At 34.0% G+C, this 23,797-nt stretch overlaps 1 protein-coding gene and 1 long non-coding RNA gene across 4 annotated transcripts in view; both read left to right on the top strand.

Annotated features, from left to right (window-relative positions):
* Positions 1 to 23,797, top strand: part of IL1RAPL1 (interleukin 1 receptor accessory protein like 1) — a 669,103-nt gene that overhangs the window by 254,175 nt on the left and 391,131 nt on the right. The window lies entirely within an intron of this gene.
* On the top strand, positions 6,571 to 15,861 carry LOC110483263 (uncharacterized). Its single transcript, XR_002467541.3, has 2 exons — positions 6,571 to 14,339; positions 14,673 to 15,861. It is a non-coding gene; the product is annotated as an uncharacterized LOC110483263 (long non-coding RNA).

Genomic DNA, 23,797 nt, shown 5'->3' on the forward strand with positions numbered 1-23,797 from the left:
AAGCTTGTGTTGTCCTGGGAATGCTGATGTCCTCAACAGCCCAGCAAAGTTCAAGATAAGTAGAGTTAAATGTAAGGCAAAATTTGTTATACAATAATGTTTGTCATATGGTGACATTATTTATATAACTTTACAGATTTATTTATGTTAATCATGAGGGACATAGAATATAACACTGAATATTAACATACACTAGCTAGGTAGCATATTAATATATGCTACAATTTGTATGGGTAGCGGAAGAGAAAAGGATTACATTTTCTTAACACTTTACCTTCTCAATTTACCATCATTAAATCCCTTACATTGGATTTCTATACATGATTTTTTGACTTTAATGATTCACTATGTTAAGGTATTCTTGGTTGGTTTCTGACAGTTACCTTGTGAGACAGCAATGCTCTGGTTTTGTAAATGCTGTTAGTATTAGTTACTGCAGGATTAAACAGCTGCTTTATTAACTGCTTCAAATATATTCTATTTCATTCTAAGGGATAATACTGGTTTTCAGCTGCAGAAAAACATGCAAAATTATGTTAGGGAGGATAAATTCTGATATTACAAACCTAGCACTGCTGAAATGCTTACATTTTCTTCTGTATTCCATTGAAATGTAAAGACTTCAAAATGGCAAAGCAACAAACAACTGTTTAAAAAGAAATATTTATAGCCAGAAAATAAGCATTGGGGTTTTTTTTGTCTCTACTGTGTTGCTTTAATCACTTCCACCTATCCAGCATAAACCAACTCAAAACCCATGGTGGCTGGCCATAACATGTAGTCTAGGATGTCTTTTGTGAGACTGTGTCCACCAGCCGGTGACTGATATTTCTTAAAGAAAAAGAGCTCAATTGATCAGTTGATTTGGAAGGAGTTTCTACAGACCCATTTATGACATGCAGCTTGAGCAGCCTCAGTGCTCATTTGGAACTGGTAAATAGAACTGGAAATCTACAGGACACCTGGCAAAGAAACAGTGGTCATTTCTTCTGCTGCAGCAGGCACTTAGATGTCTTGTGTTGCCAGGGCTGATGAAAAAAACATCATTCAGTCTTCACTGAGGATAAAATATAATACAAATTTTCTTGAAAAATGATCCTTAGCTGAATCAGAACCAGGAAGAGACAATCAAGGTAACTAAGCAGATAGACTTCTCAATTTTATTTTTGAAAGTAATCGAAACAAAACAGCATTAAAGGAGCCATTCTATAAATATAACCATGTTGAAAAAAACAAACTTCTTTAGGATGTTTCTGGGTGTCTTCTTTCCTTGCTATTTGTTTTGTACTTTTGTTTGTTGTTTACTTTTGGCAATTATATCTATATATAATAGATATATGCTTTAATGTATATATATACAGGGAAAAACACTCCTGCTGTGGACTCTTCATATGTTCTTGCATAATCTCAGTGAGAACAGGGGAAGTAACTTTTTATAATTTTACCCAGTTTTATGTTTTTAGTTTGATTAAGATTGGAAAAAAACAAAACAAAACAAAACATTAAAAAACCCCAAAATATTTCTGCTGTGCCAGAGAAAATGGTTGCAAGGAATCAGTACATTCAAGGGCAAAATCAAGGCAAGGTGTGGCAAGCAGAACGTGTGAGAAATGTCACACAAACCCTTCTTCTGAGTATGCTCACCCACACACAGGTGGCAGAGGTCTGGGGATGCAGAATGTCTTTCTGGGACCCCACTGATCCCCTCCTGCTCTGCCACTGAATTAATGATAAGAATTTAACAGTCTTTTGAGTGGAATTAATTGCTATACTCTGAGGATGCAAGTGGAAGAGATGGAAAGAGGAGAATAAGGAATTAATTCTTACACTGAAGTGTAGACAGTTCTGGGCTGGGTTTTTATGATCCACTTGAGTTTGTTCCTGGAGTTGGGTGTACCTAAAAATGGTGGTGGGATAGAGCTGAACTCAGACTAGTTTCTTATGCATATAATAAACACATTACATAATGGAATTATTGGAGTGGAATTTTGTTTTGTTTAATGTAGACATTCTACAATTAAATTTAACGTAAAACTTTTGAAAAATATGGTTATGTTACTGTCTTGTTACATTCCAGTATAAATAAAATGGAATTCAAGTAATGTTCTTACCCTATATTCATTTCATTTATCCTAATTTTCCATATTTGTGTTTGGATCAAAATTAATCTTAGTTCAAAATGTCCTTTTAATGTAGAATTTGCCACTTATGGATAAGTGTGTGTTTCACACACCTAATCAAAGTTGTGTTTTAGCATGTTTGAGAATGGTGCCTTGAGAATGCCAAGTGGTTTGTTTCCATAAAACTTTAAGTTAATTCTGATTTCCAGGCATCATTATCACTTAACGGTGACTGACACATATATTTCTATTTTTATTTAAATGAAACAAGCAGCACTATCCTGCATATGTGGGGTTCTCTAGAGGTTCTCTAAAGATCATCTTTTCACTGCCTATAATGAAAAGTTTGCACTGATGACTTTTTAAATAGGTATTGTTGCTTCTTCAAAGTGTTAAGACAGTAAGGAACAGTTTGTCTTGGATTACCATAAATAGGATAAGAGCACATTGAAATTGTACCTTCAACACTACATTCAGAGCAATGTGTTTGGAACTTTTATAAGATCCACAGTCATTTAAACCAGAGAAACAAGAAGGAAAATGAGACATTTGTATAATCTGATTATAACTATGTGTATTTTCTATTTAAAAATTGGGTCTTATTCCAAGAGAACAATGGAAAAATCTGAGGTCTCCTACCCAAAAGGGGAAAGTTCACAATAATTTTTTTTATTTGTCTTGAAGTCCAGTCATCAGAATAAGTATATTACCTTTCATTCTACTTATTGATTGTATTAAAACACTTAGAGATAAAAAAGGTGTGTATATTTTTAAATATTGGTCTAGAATATCAATCACAGACATGACTATATAATAAAAAAAGAAAGTCATAAATCAGCTCTGTCGCATGTCTTGTCAGAATTTAGGACAAAATCTGTTGCAGGAAGCTGGAAGACATTCATCGTTGTTATTTTGGAGCAGTAATATTTTGCCAGAAGGGAAAATGCTTTGCCTCAAATCAGTGTCAAATTTTGCAGCTGAATCCAAAACTTTCTTATGACTAAAGTTTCTGTTTTTCTCAGTTAGTCTCCTGTACTTGGAATTTAGTAGGAAATATTAAATGGATACAAATTCCTCATTAAAGTTCAGAAATTAATTCTAGAACCACACCACACTCTGCCATAAAAATACCTAGTAGCTCCTAATTTCCCATGAGCCAAGCAGAAAAGAACTGAGAATAACTGTCTTAAAGATGTACATAAAATTTTGTGTGTATATATCATATCTGTAAAAATATGTGAGATATATATATATATATACATAAACACAACATATATGTTGTTGGATGTGTAGGAACACTTGAGACATGCCTAAAGATGGAATTAAATACAGTCCCTTATTAAGAAGGAAATAAAGAAAGGATGATGGTGTAATAGTAGATGGCAAGATACAGAAAACAACTGTGGAGAGATTGGGAGGACATTGAAATAGTTTGAATTTACTTGTTGGGTTGTGTGAAATTGGCAAAACCAGTTACGTTTATTTCAGAACCCTGGTCTTAATCCCAGTCTATGGCAGGCAGAAAAGTAGCAAGTGGCAACCATTTTATTATATTTTTTGGGTGTACTCCTATGCTCTGTTAGTCAGCTATTACCGTCTTGACTCATTCCTTAAAGCTTTTTTTCTCCTGTGAATTAGGAGAAATGCTTTGAGCCTATGCAAGCTGAAGCAATAACCTACCTGCATGCACAGAGTTCAACTATGAGGAAAGTGATAGCATACCAAGCTCCTGCTTTGAAATTCTAGCCTGATGATTTCAGTCTTGTGATTCCATTTTTGTTTTACCAGAACGAAACACTCATTCCTTATTCACATTCTTCTTGGCATCCATGATTTCACAGACTTCTGTTGCATGCTTGGGGTTTAAAGGTCAGTCACATCTCATTCAGATGTTTTTGTATATCTTTGAAAATTCTTTCTGCCCTTTTCCACTTCTTTTCAAATCTTACTATCCTTTTAGGATATGACGACCATAAGTATTTTATACTCTCTTCCTTTCCTTATCATTTTTATATGTTTTGATTTTATTTTTCACTCATTACCCTTTTTACTCTTTCCCCTATAGATAATACTTTCATAGAACTCTTTATTATAATTGCAAATCTTTGACTAAGTAGTAAGGCTAGAAACTGCTGTTTACTGACTACCAGTGGTAACTCCTTTTCACTCTTTCCATGAAAAAAAATCAGGATTGCTTTCTTTAGTGTGCACAATTTCAATGTGTTCAGTTTTGGCTTATCCATTGTACTACCAAGTATTATCATGTTATTCTTCTTCAGCTCTTGACACTTTTCCCAAGATTCTGTTCATTTTATAAAAAAAAAAATGTTAATTTGAGGTTGGGACATGTAAAAATATTCAGTGTTTTTACTCTGTCATTGACACATTAGTACCACAGAATATGGTACGTTCTATACCTGTTCCTAGAACACAGTTTACAAAATACTAATCCTCACCATTGGCTACTCTTGTAGATATAAAAGTGTATGGTAAAATAGCTAAAGGATAGTAAGAAATTCCCTTATTGTAAAGGAAATAGAAAGCAGATATGACCAATGTGGCAGCCATCTAATCTAGCATTTTCTATCTGGTGCTGTTGCAGATAGTATGTTTCGAAGAGTGCTGTAGCAGACATATTTGCAACAACCTATTTGGAGTGTGTATTTCTTTTTCTGTTTATCTGACTTTACAGCTTGAAACAAGAAGCTTCAATCCTTCATCCTTTAGGTAATTTCTATCTCTCTTCAGGGCACAAGGTAATCTTCAACTGACAAGGGCACAAAGCTGCATTTTAGGGAGGCAGGTTGCTCCGTCATTTTCCACACGAATACATTGCATCTTTCTCTGATGTATGTGGCTCTGGCCCGAGTTAGAGGCAGAGTGCTGAGCTAATCACAGGTCTGCTCCAGCACAGCAGATCCTGTGAGATTACAGATGCTCCAAAACAAATACAGAATTTCCTGTCAATAGTACATAATTCCATCTGTAAACACATGGTAATGCATGTCAAAAAAGCCAGTTGACTATACTTGTAGGTCATTTTATACCTTATCCCTTTGTAAATATATGTGCTGGTATGAAATTCAGTATATAAAATATTGGATTTTAGAACCTTGATAAAAATTGTGCAAATATTCATGTTTTTCTTTTCCTGGAAGGAAAAGTTATAATTTCTTTAATTTTTCAAAAAGCTTTTTTTAATGACATAAGCAATTTAAATTGTTTTTATAAATATTTTTCTTGTCTTGTGGAATGGAGAAGACAACTCCAGCAGACTGCAATTGCAGATTGCAGTTACATTTTCTTTAGTTTAAAAGTGCTGGCGTGATAAGTGAAAATAATAACTGTTCTTTGTGTACAAAATACTTTCAACAACCAAATAAAAATCAGGACAGTTCGATTTCCTGCACCATCATGAGTAAATCTCTGTTCTGTGTTCAGTAAATCATTTGGCACCTTCTTGACAACTGAAAATGGGAACAATGGTATCTTTATAACTCACAGACGTGGTGCAATGGACTAAAACCACTAGTCACATTAAGTGATCATCTGATTAAACATCTGAGTGGTAATCCTAATCTAGCAGTTTTCTCAGTAAAAATCCTCAACTGTCCCTTAGTTAAGCTACTTCACAAAAAGAGACATTGATTCACCAGAAAAATCAAATATATATTGGTAGTTTGTATGTTTTAAAGGCTATATTTGAATAAGATGCAGAGTGTTTGAAGTGTTCTTGAGTCATCTGTTGACTTTTAAAATTGTTTTATAGTTTTCATTCTCATATAGAGTTAAAACCATTAGGTAATTTCATGTAACTGTCTAGAAGCCATATATCAAGATACTCATTCAAGAAATACTTTAAATTTCATCTGACTAGAGGAAGACTTGTGGACTGGCTAGCACATATTTTTCAACAGAACTCTAGTTTGGAATTTAAGCCGTATGAAAAGAATATGCTATTTTCCATGGAATGTGTGTCAATTACCGGAGTTGAGGGAAGATTTTTTAATTTTTTTTCCCCTACAAAATGTATGACAGCATATCAAACAGACAGACTGAATATTTTTCAGGAGGAAAAGGTGGCTCACATGGATACCATAGCATTTCATAAAGTTTCCAGTATGGCCAATGAATAAGAGGGAATACAATGCAGAATACAGTCTCAGCCTTAAATGGCAATATGTGACATTCAAAACACCATGAGAAACTTAGGGTTATATTTTTAAGGATTATTAATTTTTATTTTTTAATGGATTCAGTCTATCAGTTCAGTTTTTCTTATTCTATAAATAAATATAACTCATAATTTCCAAACCTGAATACCTTCCATTTGAATTGAAAAAAATATCAGATAACATGTACCTGAAGAAGTTATTTTGTTCCTATTTCATTCAACTATTCAAATGTTTAGTCTTCCGTATATATATTTCAAAATGTACTATTCCTTAACTCCAAAAAGTATCTTCATGCCTCTTGTAGATCAAATTTGATTTTTTTAATAATTATGAAAGTAGAAAATAATTTAGAAGACTTAGAATAATTTAAAGAATGTTGCTTTAGTTCTGCACTGAACATCTGAGACTATTGACCCCTTTTATAATGCAGTGTGGACTCAGAGAAATGATCAACCTATGTCTACATAGATTTTCCTCTAATTGCCACATGACTGATTTAAAAGTTTGAAAATTATCCTAAATATTAGATAATGGAGTAATTTGAATCAATGCCATTTCCAGATTGTGTTGCCATATAGATTTAGGTTTCCCTGTGAAGAGCAGTACTAGTCTCCAGTAAAGGTATGTCTTTCTTGATCATGCTCTCACCTAACACATCAGTGCTCATATAATTCTGTGATTTTTTTCTGTTATACAGCCCTGTACACTCACTATGTTAATTAGTATCTTAATTGTACATTCTTATATAAGATCCTAGCTTTATTTCTGTTTGCTAGTTTTCAGAGTTTTCTATGATTCTGCTGAAGATATAAATCACAGGACTTTGTTTTCTTATACTAAGTGCACAGAAAAATATATTCAACTCAAATATATTCTCACTTTCTTGCACCAGAACGTATCAAACTTACTCAAGTTTTTTTAATCAGCAGTGTGCACAGAACATAAAATATTATATAAACTCCTTTGCAGGTGAAGACATACAACTAAATTTTGCTTTCACCTGCATGTGTTTAAACACAGAACATGTTTGTGTATATGATATTTCTGTAAAAAAAGGGGGTCCCTGATGTGATGTTTTTCACTGCATAAAGCAAAATAAGCAGCACAGCTTGAGTAAGAAACACATGTCAGATAAAGAAGAAAAACACTTGTGGTTAAGGGCATAAATATTAAATTTTGTCACACTTCAGTCCTTTTGCAGAAGTGCTCACCAGAATGGTGCTGACTCTTAGCAACTATTGCATCAAAGTCTACAGTCAGAAGTGCAGGAATTTTTTTTTATGACAGGATGCTGTTAAAGAAACAAACTGTAATTCATTATTTTCTAAAATTTCTGACCCTCTAGCAAATATAATTCCTCAGTTTCATCCACAGTTAGACATCTTCAGCATTAGCAGGCCAAATCCTTATTTGTTTTGAAGTCAGTAATCCTGTGACATAAATTTATTTCTCATCATCATCTAAATTTCTTTAAAAATTCACTTCATGGACCTGTGTAGATAAATACTGAAAAACTTCCTCTTTCTGATTGCCATTAGTATAAGAAATTACTTGCTTTTAAATAGCTTTATTGACCTTTTATGCCCTGGATTCATTTGTCTCAGTATCTTCCACAGAACAATATTTAGATTTGTTAATTTTGTATTTGCATGATAGTTCTGGGAAGTTATGCAGAATGCACTCATGCTTCTAATTCTTCTTTCTTTTATCAAGGCATACCAAATTTTCAAGCTGATGCTATTTTACTCTTTTTCTATTTGTTACTGGAACTCTTAATGTTCTTGGAGGCTTTGAAAGGCTTCACATAGTAGTTCTCATCTCTTTTGAGGCTTTTTGTATATATTTTAATTTTTTTCAAGGATTTTCTAGGAACTACGAGCTCTTCTTTTATGATTCTTCATGATCAATCATTGTGCTTTCCAGTTTGCCATCTTGGATGAATATATAATGCAATTACATAAGGTTGGGTGTGGATATACAAATATGTGTTTGTATATGCACATGTATATAGGCATATGCATATGAACAAATATGTTTAAACACTCATATGGTTATGAGTGTGTATACATACATAACATATATAGAAAATGCTCATATTCTTAATGGCATGTTTAGGCATATAAGAAGCACACAGGTCCTAGTTGCCAGTGTCTAGCTCTATAAAACTATCACAAAACAAGATTTCCCTCTGGTGCTCTTTCTAAGGACTCCAGCTCTTCATGACACTTTCAGAAGTGTAGTGTACAGCAGTATCTGTGCATCACTGTGACAAAGCACTTTTTGTCTTCTGCAAATTGAAGTTCATTACATTAGTGCTGATGTTCTCTTAGCAGGTGGTCGATGTCAATTATTTTTTGCTTCTGTGTAATGAAAGCTGCTACATATTCATTTCAATTCTGTTACAGACCTCTGAAGTTCTGACAAGCTGTGAGCAGTTCTTCTATCAGGTAAACTTATGAACAGCTTCCTAATAGTTGGAATCATCTTGTCCTGACTAACCTGGATTTCTCACAACTTGTCTCTATGTTTGCCTCATACACAGTTGAGGTTGTCCTTTTCCTTTCTCAATTTTTAGAGCTTGTTGCAGAAGACAGGCATCCAGACCTCCCTTGCTCCCTTACAACAGCTGTTGCCAAGTGTTGGACAAGGTGATTTTATTTTAACAGGTGCATGCACAAGATAATTTACATTGATCTGAGACTTGGACTATGTCCACGTGAGAAACTTACCTTGCCCTTGTCCAAGCCAGCACTAATTTCTAGTCAGATCAAACTGAGTTCTGTTCCTCTGGAAATAACAGCCTCAAGACTATGTGCCAGTACCAGTCACATGGACACAAACCAACCTAATCCTGAATCTTGAATAAAGTGCTCTTGACTATACACTATTCAGATTAAAACAAAACAAAACAAAACGAAACAAAAAATTCACTAAACCAGAATATGGTATCACATTAAAAATCTCTTCCTAGTCTTCAACCTGCTGCAGTACAGAAATTCTCAGTTTAATTTCCAGGATTTTGCCATAGCTTTGATATATTTTATGCACACACACACACACACACACACACACTCATACATGCATATATATAACCCCTAACTCTGAATCTATGGGATTTTTAAAAAAATAATTTTCTAGTTATTAAAAAAAATGTCTGAAACAATGGATCTTTTTCAAAGCCTTTGTTTGTCTTATGACTCATTAGTGGGACAGTAACTCACTGGGTACTCATATTACACTGGCAACTAAATATGTTGAGAAACATCCAAGTTATGCTCATATAAATCTCCCTAACAGCCAGCTAGAGCACTCCCTCTACTATGTGCAGACACACTGCCAGTCATAAAGAAAAGATGGTTGAAAAGTTTTACTTTGTGTCCCTCTAGACAATAAGTCATCAGAATTCATTTTTATGACTGAAGGCATAAAGAGTTTAGTGGCTGTGGAGCTGCCTCTGTTTACCAGAATTGGCTTTCTGGACTTGCACAATGCAGTGTGCATCAGGCAGGTAGGAATTTGCTATCAGCAGTATAAAAACATCTGTCATGCTGTCAAGTTTAATGAGAGGGAGGCATGGAAGAAAATATTGCAATCTAGAGATACAATTAGATCTGTGGAGGAAAAGTTTGAGCCGCATAACTTGTTCATTGAAACACAAAATGACCAACTCACACACACTGGCTGGGGCAGGAAGGCACCTCTGGAAATCACCTGGTCCAAGCCTCTACTCAGAGCAGGGTCAACAACAGCAGGGTAGCCAGGAGTGTGTCCAGCTGGGTTTTTAATATCTCTAAGTGTAGAGGCTCCTCAGCTTCTCTAGACAACTTTTCTGGGTGTGACCTTCTTCCTCTCAATGAAAATTTTACTTATGTTTAAGTCTCATTTTGTGCCCTCTGCCTGAGAAAACTTTGTCCTCTTTACTCCCCCATGAGGAAGCATGACCCCTCTGAGTGTTCTCTTTTCCAGACTGACAAATCACATTTATTTCAGCCTCTTCTTTCGTGCCAGAAGCTTCAGTCCTTGAGCCCCTTGAGACTGGATTCACTCCAGTCTGTTTACATCTCTCTCATACTGGGAAGCCCAGTACTGGACCCAGCACTTCAGATTTGTCTTGCCAGAGTAGAGAAAGGATCACTTCCTTTGACCTGCTATCAACTCTTTTGCATAATGCAGCCCAGGGTACCTTTATCCTTCTTGGCTGCAAAGGCAACCTGCAAACTCGTGTCCAGACTTCATGTCCACCAGGACACCCAGGACATTCCCTGCAAACTACTTGCCAGATGGAGCATACCCTGGTACTTGGGTTATTCCTCCCCGTGATCAAGATGTGGCTTTCACCGTTGTTGATCTCCATTTCTCCAGCTTCTCAAGGTCTTCCTGAATAAAAGGACACCAATCTGGTGCATCAGCCACTCTTTCAAGTATTGTATCATCTGTAAAATCACTGAAGGTGTGCTGTATCTTATCATCTGGATCATTAATTATAATGCTGAACGGTATTGGCACTATTACAATTACCCAGGGGAGAATCTGTATGATGTTGCAGAACTGACATTCAATGCTTATGAAAAAAGTTATATTCAGACATTATATTAGAAACAGCTTTCCTACCATCTTGACTATTAGATCAAAATGTTTCCATTACTTTTTTGAGTTGTCTTTTTAATTTCATCTATTTTTAAGAAAACTTTTCTTCTTTATTGATGAAAAAAGTAATGTTTAAAAAACAAAGCCTAACGATTTTTAAACTATCATGACATTGATCTTAAACTATGATAATACTGAAGAGTACTGATCTAATACTATGAAAATTTTGAAGAGTATTGTTCATGCTCTTTGTGTTGGACTTTGTTACAATAAACATAATTTCAGTTTTCAGTACTGAAGTTTTCAGTAGATGGTCATCTAAAAGGCACATCATTGTCAAATTATAAAGAGATAAGTTATTATAGTTTGTGTTAATCTTCCTTTTCAGATTTCAGTGGTCACTCTACTTTTTATTTCAGAAGACTAAAGACTATTTACTCAGTTCTTCAAGAAGTTCAATGATGTTTCAGTAATTAAACTTCATTATGCTATCTACTAGAGCTCTTGCACTAGACTAAAATTCAGCTGCTGTCTTCTTGAATGACTTTTATTACTCTTGTTCATGTTGTGCCCTTGGAAATTGAACATTAACAAAGATTTCTCCATCAGGGGTGACAAAGTGTTAGACCATGAGGTGATAAAAAGGAAAGAGATGGCAGACATAAAAGGAAGTGTTTTTACATCTGTAAATACTGCTAAAACAACATCAGAAAATATTTTAGTACCAAGCTTCAAGTAAGCCCTGTTCATTTGATGTCCACATGAACCTTTGCCTTTTTTTTTCCCAGAAACTGTTCCTAGGCATGTATTATCCAAGCACACAATGTATTGCTGTTTTCTTGTATTCATGATTTATGGCCAGATAGCATCCAACCACTAAAGGTAGAAAAACATATTGGAAACATAGTGGAAATTGCCACTGTAATGCTTCACATATACTTGATAAGTATAGATCTGCAAACATACTTGAATCAGCATATAGATCATAAAATAATAGAATCAGAATTATTAAGATTGGAAAAGGTCTCAAAGGTCGAGTTCTACCATTAACCAGATAATATTTATGTTTCTGTTGGCATCTAAAAGAAGAGACATAGATAATCATGCTTCTTCAGAACAAGAGGATATTCAGGGTAATCAAGTCTAATTCTTTTGATCTCTGGGATATCACACCTTTAGCAATTGACAAAAATCCACCTGAGTTTTATTATCCACCTGCCCTATAAAATCACACTTCTGTCTTCCTGTCTACTTCCATCCATTTATTTTTGTGTCAGTCCGGTCCTTTAGTTTAAAGAGGAGTTTTCACTTTCTGTTCTTCTTCCCTTTCTCTGTACCCCTGTCCTTCCCACTCCCTGCCAGAAGGAAATATCACAAGGCATCTTTCCTCCTTGGTTTTGTAGCCTTATTAAGCCACGCATTAGTCTACCAGCTATAGTATCATCCTTCTTCTATTTGATAACAGTTTCTGTCATTCACCAGTCTACAAGGCCTCCCCTGGAGTGCTCCAGTGGCTCTGCACATAGGAAATGTACAGACAGAGAAGTACAGACACTGTAGTATCATTGCTAATATTAATTTTTGTATATTTAAGTTCTTAAAAATATTTGTAGGTTGTTATATTTGTGATCTAAGAAGAAAATGAAAAAAGGAAAAGAGGGAGGAAAAAGCTCAAGCTTGTAAATTTCATTAATATCTTTGTTCAGAGTAACTGCAGTTTTTAAAAAATTGTAATTAAATGAAGTATCAGTTAATAACAGCACAGTCTACTGTAGTAATGTAGCTGTATTTTCATGGATATTGTACCTATATGTCTTGCATTTTCCTGTAAATTAAGTGGCAGTCATTCAGCACTTTTTCTGCAAAGTTTAAAAGAAATTTTCAAAAGGCAAAATATTCAAAATTCCACTTTTCCTCTAATCTCTAGTTTAGTTCCTTTCCCTCCCTTGTGCCTAAAAATTGATCTTTGTCATAGTCTATGCAATGAGAAAAGCCTGCAGGGCCTGCACAATAATTGTGTCTCCAAGTAGTTTGATAAGATTATTTTTGGGTGAAACCTCAGGAATACCATTCAGCAATGTCAACTGAAAGATCTGTTACAGTTATAAAGGATGTACATAAATGGTGCAGTGTACTGGCTTCATATAGGAAAAATAATGAGCTACTTCCATGACACTGTGTACAGCAATGTTTATCAGGCTGTGATTTTTGGATCAATGGATGTTCTTAGGTATTCAGAAGGAGTGCAGCAAAATGTCTTTTTTTCTTATATGGAAGAAATACAGGAACATTGAAAATGTAACCTACATTCTGTACAGCAGTAATTGAATTTTGTTTTGGCATTATTTCATATTATGGATGGATTTTTTTTTTTTTTTGTGTTTGTTTGCATGGGTGTGCTTGTGCATGCATATACTATATTTCTGTATTTGTATGTTTCTATATTTTAACAAGGTATCCTGCAAATTTAAAAAGTTTGAAAATCAAAACAGTTGTTCTTAATTATTCCTTCTATCTCTATCACAGTATGCAAGTGCAGTAATGAAGAAAGTCAAGAACTGTGCATGCCACCAGCAATATCAATGCTGAGGAAGTCATGCAGCTTGTCTGAGCCCTCATCATTTCTTTCCAGCAGGTCAAGAACTAGTTCAAAAGTAATGATTCTCTTGAATGGCAGTGTGCTCTTTCTTGAATTTTCCTTTTAGAGAATTAGAACTAAATGTATTCCTGAATTCCCAAATTTTTGTGCTAGACTTGAATCACACTGACAGCCAATATGACCAATATTTTTTTTTCTTCATTCATAGCTAGGTCACAAACAAACTTTAACCCAAAAATCTATTTTTTTCAACTTTAAGAAATGAATCTATGTTTACATGTATGATTGGATTGTGAGTTTGGAAAAAGAAAAATTGCAAAAGTTTGTGAGACAACATTATGTCTATAAGGTATTAATAGATATTCTGGTTGACTCGTTCCCTTTACCCCCAGTCTTAAGTGACTAAAATACATACTTTTGAACTTCTTCACTCTACTTGTGTATATATATGAAGGATTATATTCAATTATATAAAGGAAACTTATTCAAGTTCTTATGGGAAAAATCCACATAATAATGATAGCATTCATTTTAATTCTAAGTTTCTTCTTTTATACTTATGTGTAATATTTATTTTCTTCTGTAGATTGCAGTTTGATAATTGTAATTATTCACAATAACTTTGAGGAAATAAAAGGATAAGCCCTTATAATATACTCCCTACATTCTTTCACTCATATATATTGAAGCAGTCAGATCGACATTTAGCTTTTAACACTGAATTTCTGCTTTAAAGTATGTAAAATGGAATATTTGACAATATTGCTATCAAAAATTAATCCTAACACTCATTCTGGCAAGAAACATCTCTTTCTCAAACAGGGAAGAATGGGAAGAGGAAGCATTCCTGCTTCTGAGGTATCCTTTATTGCCTATATTGCCTCATGCAATGCTATCAAGATCAATAAGACTTGTTATAGAGTGACTTAATGAAGTCACTTTGGATAAATTATTCACCAAGAACTTTGCCATTTTAATGGCATTTTAAGACAATTATTTCACAAATCTCAAAGGCATGTCAATTTAAAGTATTGATCCAAAGATTGGAGTTTGATCTAATTATACCCAAAGATCACAGGTTGATAAAGTTTTCAAAACTAGCCTAAAAAGTTAGGTGGATTAATTCCAGTGATATATAACATTAGGGTCAAACTTAAAACATTGTGGAAATTTCCTTTACAGCAATGGCAGCACTTTTGCCTCCTGCCAAAAGTGGGAAGTGTATAAAGCCGAAGAGAAAAGACATGCATATTAGGAGGATTCAGCAAATTTCCTGGAACTTCAGTCCCCTCTTATGTGTTCAGAAATTTAATTTATTATCATATTGCCCTAAAGATATAATTTAATTTGAAATAATTCTGCTGTAATTTCAACCTTTTTACATATTTTACTCTTTTTACTTTGGGACTGTATCCTTTTGTGAGTGTCAAATTCCAAGCATTTAGAAAAATCTACATAGAGACTGGTTATAGTTAATGAAAGAAACATATAATTTTGCATTTCAAATACAAAAATAAAACCTAGGTTTGGCACAGTTAAGAGAAGGATAACATAGAATAGAACATTTAGAAAATACTTCAAATAAACCAAAAACTACTTTATAACCTTTTTTTTTTACTTAATCTAAGGGAAAATAGCTTCATTCAGCTTTTTTAGTATTTACAAGAGTCCTATATCCTTTGAAAAATTATTTTTAATGGTCAAAGGTAAAATATATTGAATTCTTCTATACAGCTATACTGCAATACCCTTGTTAAAGAAAGCCTTCAAAAATGCTAATTTGAAATTATGCCTGAAACAGGACAAATCTTAAAGCTACTTATTTTTAATTTTTTTGTCCAAAACAAGAAGTGATCAGCTGTGCCACCACTGTCCACTCTTGCCTGAAGCCCTTTCAGGGAAAAGTGTGAAAAATTAACCGGAGGATAAAATAAGTTCAATAGAAAATTAGCTTTTTGGTTAAAGCAAACAGAAGTGAACAGAAGGAGAATAAACACGATTTCTGTTTCTGTTTTGTTCCATATGCACCAATTACAAACAAATTGAGCTGCTGGTGGTCAGAAATCCCAAGGATCTTGTGATATGTATTCCTGTTTGTCTCTAATCCTATATTAAATATTGTACTGAGGCCTGTTAAACATTGATAAGCTTTTTTTACGCTGTAAGTCCTCCAAGATCATTGTGCCTAAATACCTAAATACCATAAAGACCTGGATAAGTTTTATGCATTGTTATGTTGGTTTAGATGCATCTTACCTCTCAGTCTTATCTCTCCAAGGGAGAAAGTCAGCCTAATTGTATATTAATATTGGCATCATTAGTGATTAGCTGTTCAAATCTGAAAAAAAAAAAAAGTTATTCAGTGCAGTTTTCTGATGCTCATTCATTATGATCAAAGGAATTTTGTCAGTCTTTCATGGGAAATTTACAAAAAATAGCAGAATTGCATATTAATCATTTTTGTGTATAAATCTTTGTAAAGAACTCTGCTTTTTGCAACTTGTACAATACATTGGTTTGGAAACATCATTTCTCAATCTACTTTGTTTTTTCTTAGAGCAAGAACCTCCTGTTTTGCTTAAATATTTATTTCTCATTGCCATACCTTTCTGACTTTTTAATGTATGGAACAGAGCTTAGTATAGGTCTGGTTTTAGATATATTTTTTTTCCTAAGAGATGTTTTTAAGGGCAGAAAAAACCCAAGAATATGATCAAACTACACACAGACTTGAATTTTCAGTGCCATTTTTTCAGGTTTTGCATTTTCATTGAGATTGGTCTATACAACCTTTATATATACACAAATAGTCCATGCTTCTATGCCTATTGATACAAATCATCAAAGGATAGACACAGAGACTATTTTCTGGGTGCAAATGGGAGAAGGACAGAATGGCACCACACATTTCTATCTCTGTGGCTTAGGACATTTTAGTTTCCATCTCTAAAATCAGCAGCTGTTGTTTATCCTTCAGTATCTTTTTAATAAAGCTATACTACTAAATGCACAAGAAGTGTGTCCAAGATGTCTTTACTCACTCTTCACTTAGATGTGCCGGTGTGTAGATGTTTCCAGAATTTCTAAAAGCAGCTGAGTCCATGGATTTGTTCTCTGTATCTCAGGATCACAGTTGTTCGAGGCAATTTCCCTAACAAGATAAATATATTTGCTGACACCTCTAAGTGGCTTTCTGTTCTTAACCCTTAATAGCACAATTCCCCCACACCCATAAAACAGCTGCCATGAATACTTAATAATACCTGTTTGCTCTTTTGCCTTATCATATTAGGATCAGATAAATAAATGGTTTTTTTTCCAAAGGACACTCATCTTGATATATATCTGTTCAATTTTCTAAACAAGGGACTAGAATATAATTTTGGAGCTTTAGATTTTGAGTTTTACAAATACATACGGGAATCTTTTGTGTGTGTGCGTGTGTTTCAGATCACAGCAATAACAGCTTATTTTATAACACCTAAATCTTTTCTACTGTGAATTTATTAATGTCAATACCTTAAAGAATTAGAAGTATATAAAAGACCACACTTTAATTTTGAAATTATTTCCTTGAAAACCTACAGGAAGGTATGGTAGGCCAAAAAGCCAAACAGAACTTAAACAACAAGAAACCTGAGTTTTGTTTTTCTTACTTTTAGCTATCTCAGGAGAGTAAGAGGACAAATTAATATTAAAGAAAATTTCAGAAGCAACCCACTGACTTTATTCTGGGTAGAAAATATTAAAAATCCTATTTCTGTTTTCAGTCAAAATAGTAAGTTTTCTCAATCATTATATGTTTTTAAAGTTCTCTACAGAGTTCAGCAAACATTCCCATCAGCCTAATGAAGTAGGTCATGGAAGAAAAAATGCCATTTTTTTAGCACAGTGTAGTAAATCCAGAACAAATTAATTGCTTTCAAAATTCTGTGCCAGTAGAAGGATGTGCAGCTCCCAAATTCTGAGGTTATATACAAATTCATTTGATTTAAATATGGGTGATAGTAAAGCCAGGAACTTAGTTGGAGTCTAATGTCTAATGTCTGCTGGTTTTTTATTCTTTTTTTTTTTCTTTTTTTTTTCATTTCCTGATAATTATTTTTTTCCTGTGGGTATCTGGATATAGCTCACCACAGGTTTTTTTTCATTTCCTCCAAAATAGGATATATCATCCTTAAATCTAGATGGCTGAAACAACAGAAAGAAAAATATAATGACCAAAGGCCCAAACTTAGAATCTCGTACTTAATGGATGTAATGCCTTGAAAAACTTTACACTCTGGCTGATACAAACTTCTCCTGGGGGACCCACTGAAATTGGAACTTATGTTTTTGGGATTGTCTATTGACAAGCTCAAAAATATTGAGGTTGTGCCTGAGTGAAAGCATGTCTGAAAATACAGAGGAAGCAGAGACAAGCTGAAGCACGGCTGGGTGTCAGTGGAGTGACCTGTCCTTGGCTATGCACTGGCTGTGAGCCCCAGTGCTGCAGGTCAAGGCATTCCCATAGAAACAACATTTTCATAACAACATGGCAAACATGTTCTGACTGTTCTTTTTATCCCCCTTTCACTGTGACACTCCTTTAAACTCTTTTCTTTTTTCCTTGTCCTTTTTTCCTTTTCCTTTTCCTTTTTTCCTTTTCTTATGAGACATAAAGCCAACAGTTCTGGAATGAGCTGTGCCAGTCAGCTTGACAACTACTCACAGGGGATTGTTTTATTTCCATCAAATTTCGTGTCAACCAAGGCATGTTGCTGACTAAGAATTTGACTGCACAAACTGAGCTGCTGCAATAACTCACTGCTGCTATTGAAATCCTATTGCTCCTCTGTCTTCACTGGTATCAACCCCGAAGTCCTGCTTAATTTCTACACTACTGTTAAAAGAAACTCAGAAAGACAGGAGGTAAAAATAACTTGAGATTGCAAGAGCCAGGCAAAGAGCAGAAAAGTTCTGCATTCACTTCTGTCAGTCCTGTGAAACTGTAGGGAGAAGGCAGCAGCCTGCCTGTTTTCATGTTACAATGCTGCACTTTTCTACACTGAGAATAGAGAGGCTCTTCTCATTCTCATGACCACCTTAAAAAGAAATTTAAAATATGTATCTATTTTTTTAATTATGAGCACAAAAAATTATTAGACATTTAATATTTATTACACAGGAGAAGAATAAGGACAATGTGTTCACCTGAATCTCACTCTCTACCTTTCCAGATTTACCCTCTCAATGCTATTGAAATATTTACAGGAAATTTGGGGGCCCATGCTTCCATGTCAAAAGTGCATGTAAAAGAAGAGTAGGTATATTTTAGGAGATAATAAAGCACAAAGTGTACTTGGAAACTCTTAAAATATATAGTTCATCTGTGGGCAACTTCATAGTCACTGACTGAAATAAATTGCTGTTTTGCCTAAAGCTTGTATGATCAGGAAAATAGTGATGGTGTTTTCTAAAATCCTCAGGTGGTGATCCATGAGTTTTAAATATTTGCTATATTTTAAAAATGAGTATTTGATTGTTTTTTATTAAACTACTTTTGCTACAATGCATTGCAATAATACCTACAAATACATATTATTGGACTGCTGACGTGGGTTAGATTACAAGAACATAGAGACATAGGCTGCACATTAGACAGTCTATTTCTATCAAACTACATGATTGGATGAACTTTTCAGGTGAAATTTGAAAAGTTTAGACTTTTGGAACATATTAAGGAGAAAGGAAGCAGATCTTGAAAGAAAGGAATATATATATGTGGTATTATTTGGGCTTCAGAAATGCAAGTCACAAAAAGTTCATATAGATTTAATTGAAAGATCTTTCAAGTTATTTGTGCTATTGTTTTTTTTAGTCATCTGAGTTTCTGATAACCAGTTTTTCAATAGAAATCTCCCATATGTGTTGGCAATTTTTCATAATGAGGGCGGCAAAGTGATTTTGTTTCAAGTTTGAAATTCTTTAAATTGATGGGAGTGCAACCTGAATTTAAAATAATAGAACCTGCATTTATAAAAAGCATGTCATTCATAAAAAGGGTTTCATAAAAGACTTCTCTTAAAGTATTCTTCTTTTTCTGTAGAATATTTTATCTTGAATTTTGGGAGATGCTTATAGATTTTAAGATACTTTTATTTTCTTTCTCCTATTTATGTTGAATACTTCTTATATAGGATAAAATTCTACTGAATCAGGAAGCTGATATCAGATAGGCAAATAGGTACTACTCCACAGAAGTGATAGAATCTGTTCCAATTGATTTTTAGCCCTATCAAGCTATACCTTTTCTTATCTATATGAAAAATTTGAGGTTCCAGAGTCCTATTATTTCTTGAAAGCAAATAATAATAATACAATTTCCACTCCTATTCTTAAGCAGATCCTTTACTCAGATACACACCACCATAACTTCAATTGGCATCAGTAGCAGCTGTGCATATGTAACTTGGGCAAAGCTTAGCCCTTAATCAAAATCACTCCCTGATTATTCAGTTTATATTTCAGATGAGCCATTCAGTGATCTCTATTCCTTCAGTAGTGTATCATAAATTGTAAACCTCCAGTAACTTTGTTGTGTATTAATCCATCGCATTGTCAAATTAATTAATATGTATTTATATTATTCTGAAAAGAATCCATACTATGTTCTAGGCAAGTCTTGCTATTCTGAATATTTATGAGACAATCCAAGCATCAAGCTCTGTAACCCAATAAATACATTATTGACCTTGCTAATGACAGATTTCAGGCTTCACAGTACCTCTGCAAATCCTTTGGACTTTTTAGGCTTTGTCAGGACTTCTCTTGGCCTGCTCAGAGCTAAGTTTCTCAATGTTGAGATGTAAAAGCAATATTCTAATGACCTATTTTATAATGGCTATTTCCTAATTTGTTTTACTTTTGCTGAGCATTGTGCAATCAGGTGGTATAATGTTTGTATAGATTCTCTATACATTATTAAGTAATTGTTTGTGTAGAATGAGCTATTTATGATCATACCATAATGATGCAGAGTAATGGAATGAAAGACTGGTTGTGAATCAGAGCCCCTAAATGTGGGGGAAGATCATGCAGTGTAGAGAGTATAAAGGGATGGGATGATGACAGAAGTGGCACCTGGTGCTATGAGGACCCCCAGGGCTATTAAAAACTCATGAGTGGTCAATTACCTATTGTCACCTTCATATCTGTGTAAAAACAGTGTTTTAGAAGTAACAGGAGAACAGAGAGCAAGTATGCAAGATACAAAAGATGTTTGTTTGACATATGGGAAATTAAGATATATTAGGGACAAATAAACCACCATGAAAACCAAACAAAATAAAACCCCAACAAAACAAAACAAAACAACCCAAAAACTACCAAAGAACCCAAAACCAAAACTAAAACAAAACAAAAAAAAATCCCAAAACAAAAGCAAAAAAAGCAAAGGAAAGCAAACCAAAACCCAAAAGCCCCCCCCCAGAAAAATCCAAAAGAACTCCAAATTCCCCCCAAAGAAAACCAAACAAAAAAACCCAAGCAAAATCAAACAAAGGGAGAAACAGTTAGAAATATACATTTACCCTGAAATGAGGAGCAAGAAGCTGTTAACATCATGATGCACCTGAGGGAAGGACATGGATTGCTGGTGACATGCTGCAGTGTTCTACTCCTACTATGATGCTGCAGACTCTAACAGCTATAGAAGCAGTGAAGGGGGAAGAATAATACCACAGAAAAGAGTACAAAATCCAAGAAGTTTCTGCATAACAATTATAGTGGTATTATTTTTTGAGATTTTCCTCTAAAACAGTTTACTTTTCTCCTTTTTTATCTTGTAATTTCTATCACACAACTAAATAAATTCATGATACTCTATAAAAGGTGGGTTTTTTTTCTTTTTGTTGAAATAAATATTTTGAACATAACAAGTACACCTTAACGTTTTTCAGCAGAGCATGCAGCCCCTATGTTGAAGTGGAGATTGTGCCACCTGCTCATGCACTTGGGGAATTTTCTGAATCTCAGAGGTACTCCCCACGTAGAACATTTATTCATTCTATTCATACGTGAACTCTCAACAAGTCAATTTAAACATCATGTATTTTTTCAATGCCTCAAATAGGAACCTTTTTCTAAAGCATATAAGAAGAGCACCCATGCTGTAAGTGCTTGCTCCAAAAGAACAAATACTAGATGACCTGTAACAAGGAAAGGAAGATGGGCTTGTGAAAGATTAGGTTCTGTATTCATTAAATTTAGTTATATGGAAGATCATGGAATATTTTTCCCAATCAAAGTCTCTGATTTGAGTAGACTCTTCCTAGAACTGTTAAAATTTACAGAGGAACAGAACAATGAGATGACTAACTGAAAATATTTTCCTAGACGTTTACTGAAAAAAATAATACCTAAAAGGCTCTCAGTCTTTATCTACCCCCAGCAATGATTTTATCTTCACTGTAATGTCCTTAAATCCCATTACTTCTTTTTATCTATTGTAACTCAGAAGGTGGTCTGTGTTATTCTTCAGTAATGCTGGAACATCGTAAGATAACTTTTAATAGGAGACTTGGAGCATAAAGCAACAAAAAAACACTTATTTGGATCTTAGTTCTCATTCTTAGTGTAAGATGCAGGTTACATTCCTCAGTGCACAATGGGAGGGGGGTAAGAGTGAAATAAAGGCTCTGGAAGTGCATCCAGCACCTTCAGCAAGCAGGACTGTGAGGTCATACATCTACCTTTTCTAGACCAAGCCATAGACAAAATCCTCCCTTTATTTTCTCCTTTGCTTGTCAGAAAAATAGCTACTTGAATTTTAGTTGTTACAAAACAAAAGTTTATAAAACATAATGTGAAAGATATTTGGCACTTCCATGCTTCCATGGAAGTATCTAGCTTATTTCAAATTTCTTTCTTGCTGTCATAGTATCTTTAAAGGAAAGAAATCTCAAGTGTCATGAAAATAATTGCTTTACCTCTCCGTAATATTTCAATCATGTTGAATTAAGAAACTTTATTAACTGTCATTATAATTTCTTATAAATATTTTTTATTTATGACGATTTATTTATCCATGACACTTAGGGCAACACTGTTTCATATATTTTTTTATATATTGATAGATCATTGTTCTGATCTAAAACTTTATTACTATCTGTAGAAAATGTTGGACTGAGTCCAAGACAGTGAAGATAAATAAGTAGAAATGGAAATGAAACTCACAGAAAATATTAAATATTATCATAATCTATTTCCTATTTGCATTTCTGTCCATCCTCCTTCAATATTTCTAATGAAAGAAAACACATTGAATATCAAGAGCTGAACAAGAACTGAAATTCATTTTAAGGATAAGGAAAGTGACATGAAATTCAATAGAACTTTTGCCATCAACATTATTCATAAGGACTATTTGTTGATTAAACTATCTGTTGTACTCTCAGCATGTCATATCACATCAATCACATATGAATTTAAATTAAAGCCATATTCCAAAAAATAATAATTGCCAAGTTGCTACGTGTGCCATCTGAGTGCTAAATTTAAGCTTTTGCAGTACTTCAGCAGCTGCATGAACCTATGAATAATTCATTAACTGTGTGAAATAGTAGATTAGAATTAACTAACTAGTTGCATATTTTAGCTAATATTTGGAATTGAAGAACTGTGACTAGCCAATTCACCAGATACTTCCTAATGAAAAGCAATTATTTTGTGCAACATTTTGGAAGATCTACTTAATCCCTAATATAAGCTTTAGGAAAACAGAGAGGAATTGATCTAAAATTCAAAATAACAAGAAGAAAAGGATGTAATAAATAATATTCAGCGGAAGAAAAGGTTTTCAGCTAGATAATGTACAAGTGGCTTTTACATAGCTCTGGGAATTCTGGTTCTTGCATTCTACAGAAAACAGGTGATTTTTTTAGGCTTCCTTATGTTCATAATTTTATGTATTTTTAGATTGAAGGGATAATGATAAACTCTCTATGCACATTAGAAATGATTTGTCTTTTTTTTCTACCTAAATAGCATTAAAGTCCATATTCATAATTTCCAGAGATATGCTGGTACTGGGTTTGCCTGCTTTATGTGGCTGGTAAGCAACAGCAAATATCTGATGGAAGGAAACTGAAAATTCTCTTTGCAAACATTAGACATTCTTGCTCTCAAAGAAATTGCCAACAAATAAACAGCTCATTTTATACCTATGGGCTGAAAAGTAATGTATTTTCAAAGCCAGGAAAAGGGGCATAATTTCACACTAAGGTATGACTGAAATCACATGATTTAATGGAATCTTAGAACATCTCTAGTTAAAA

This window comes from Lonchura striata, chromosome 2 (assembly GCF_046129695.1).
Source record: "Lonchura striata isolate bLonStr1 chromosome 2, bLonStr1.mat, whole genome shotgun sequence".
Classification (NCBI taxonomy): domain Eukaryota; kingdom Metazoa; phylum Chordata; class Aves; order Passeriformes; family Estrildidae; genus Lonchura; species Lonchura striata.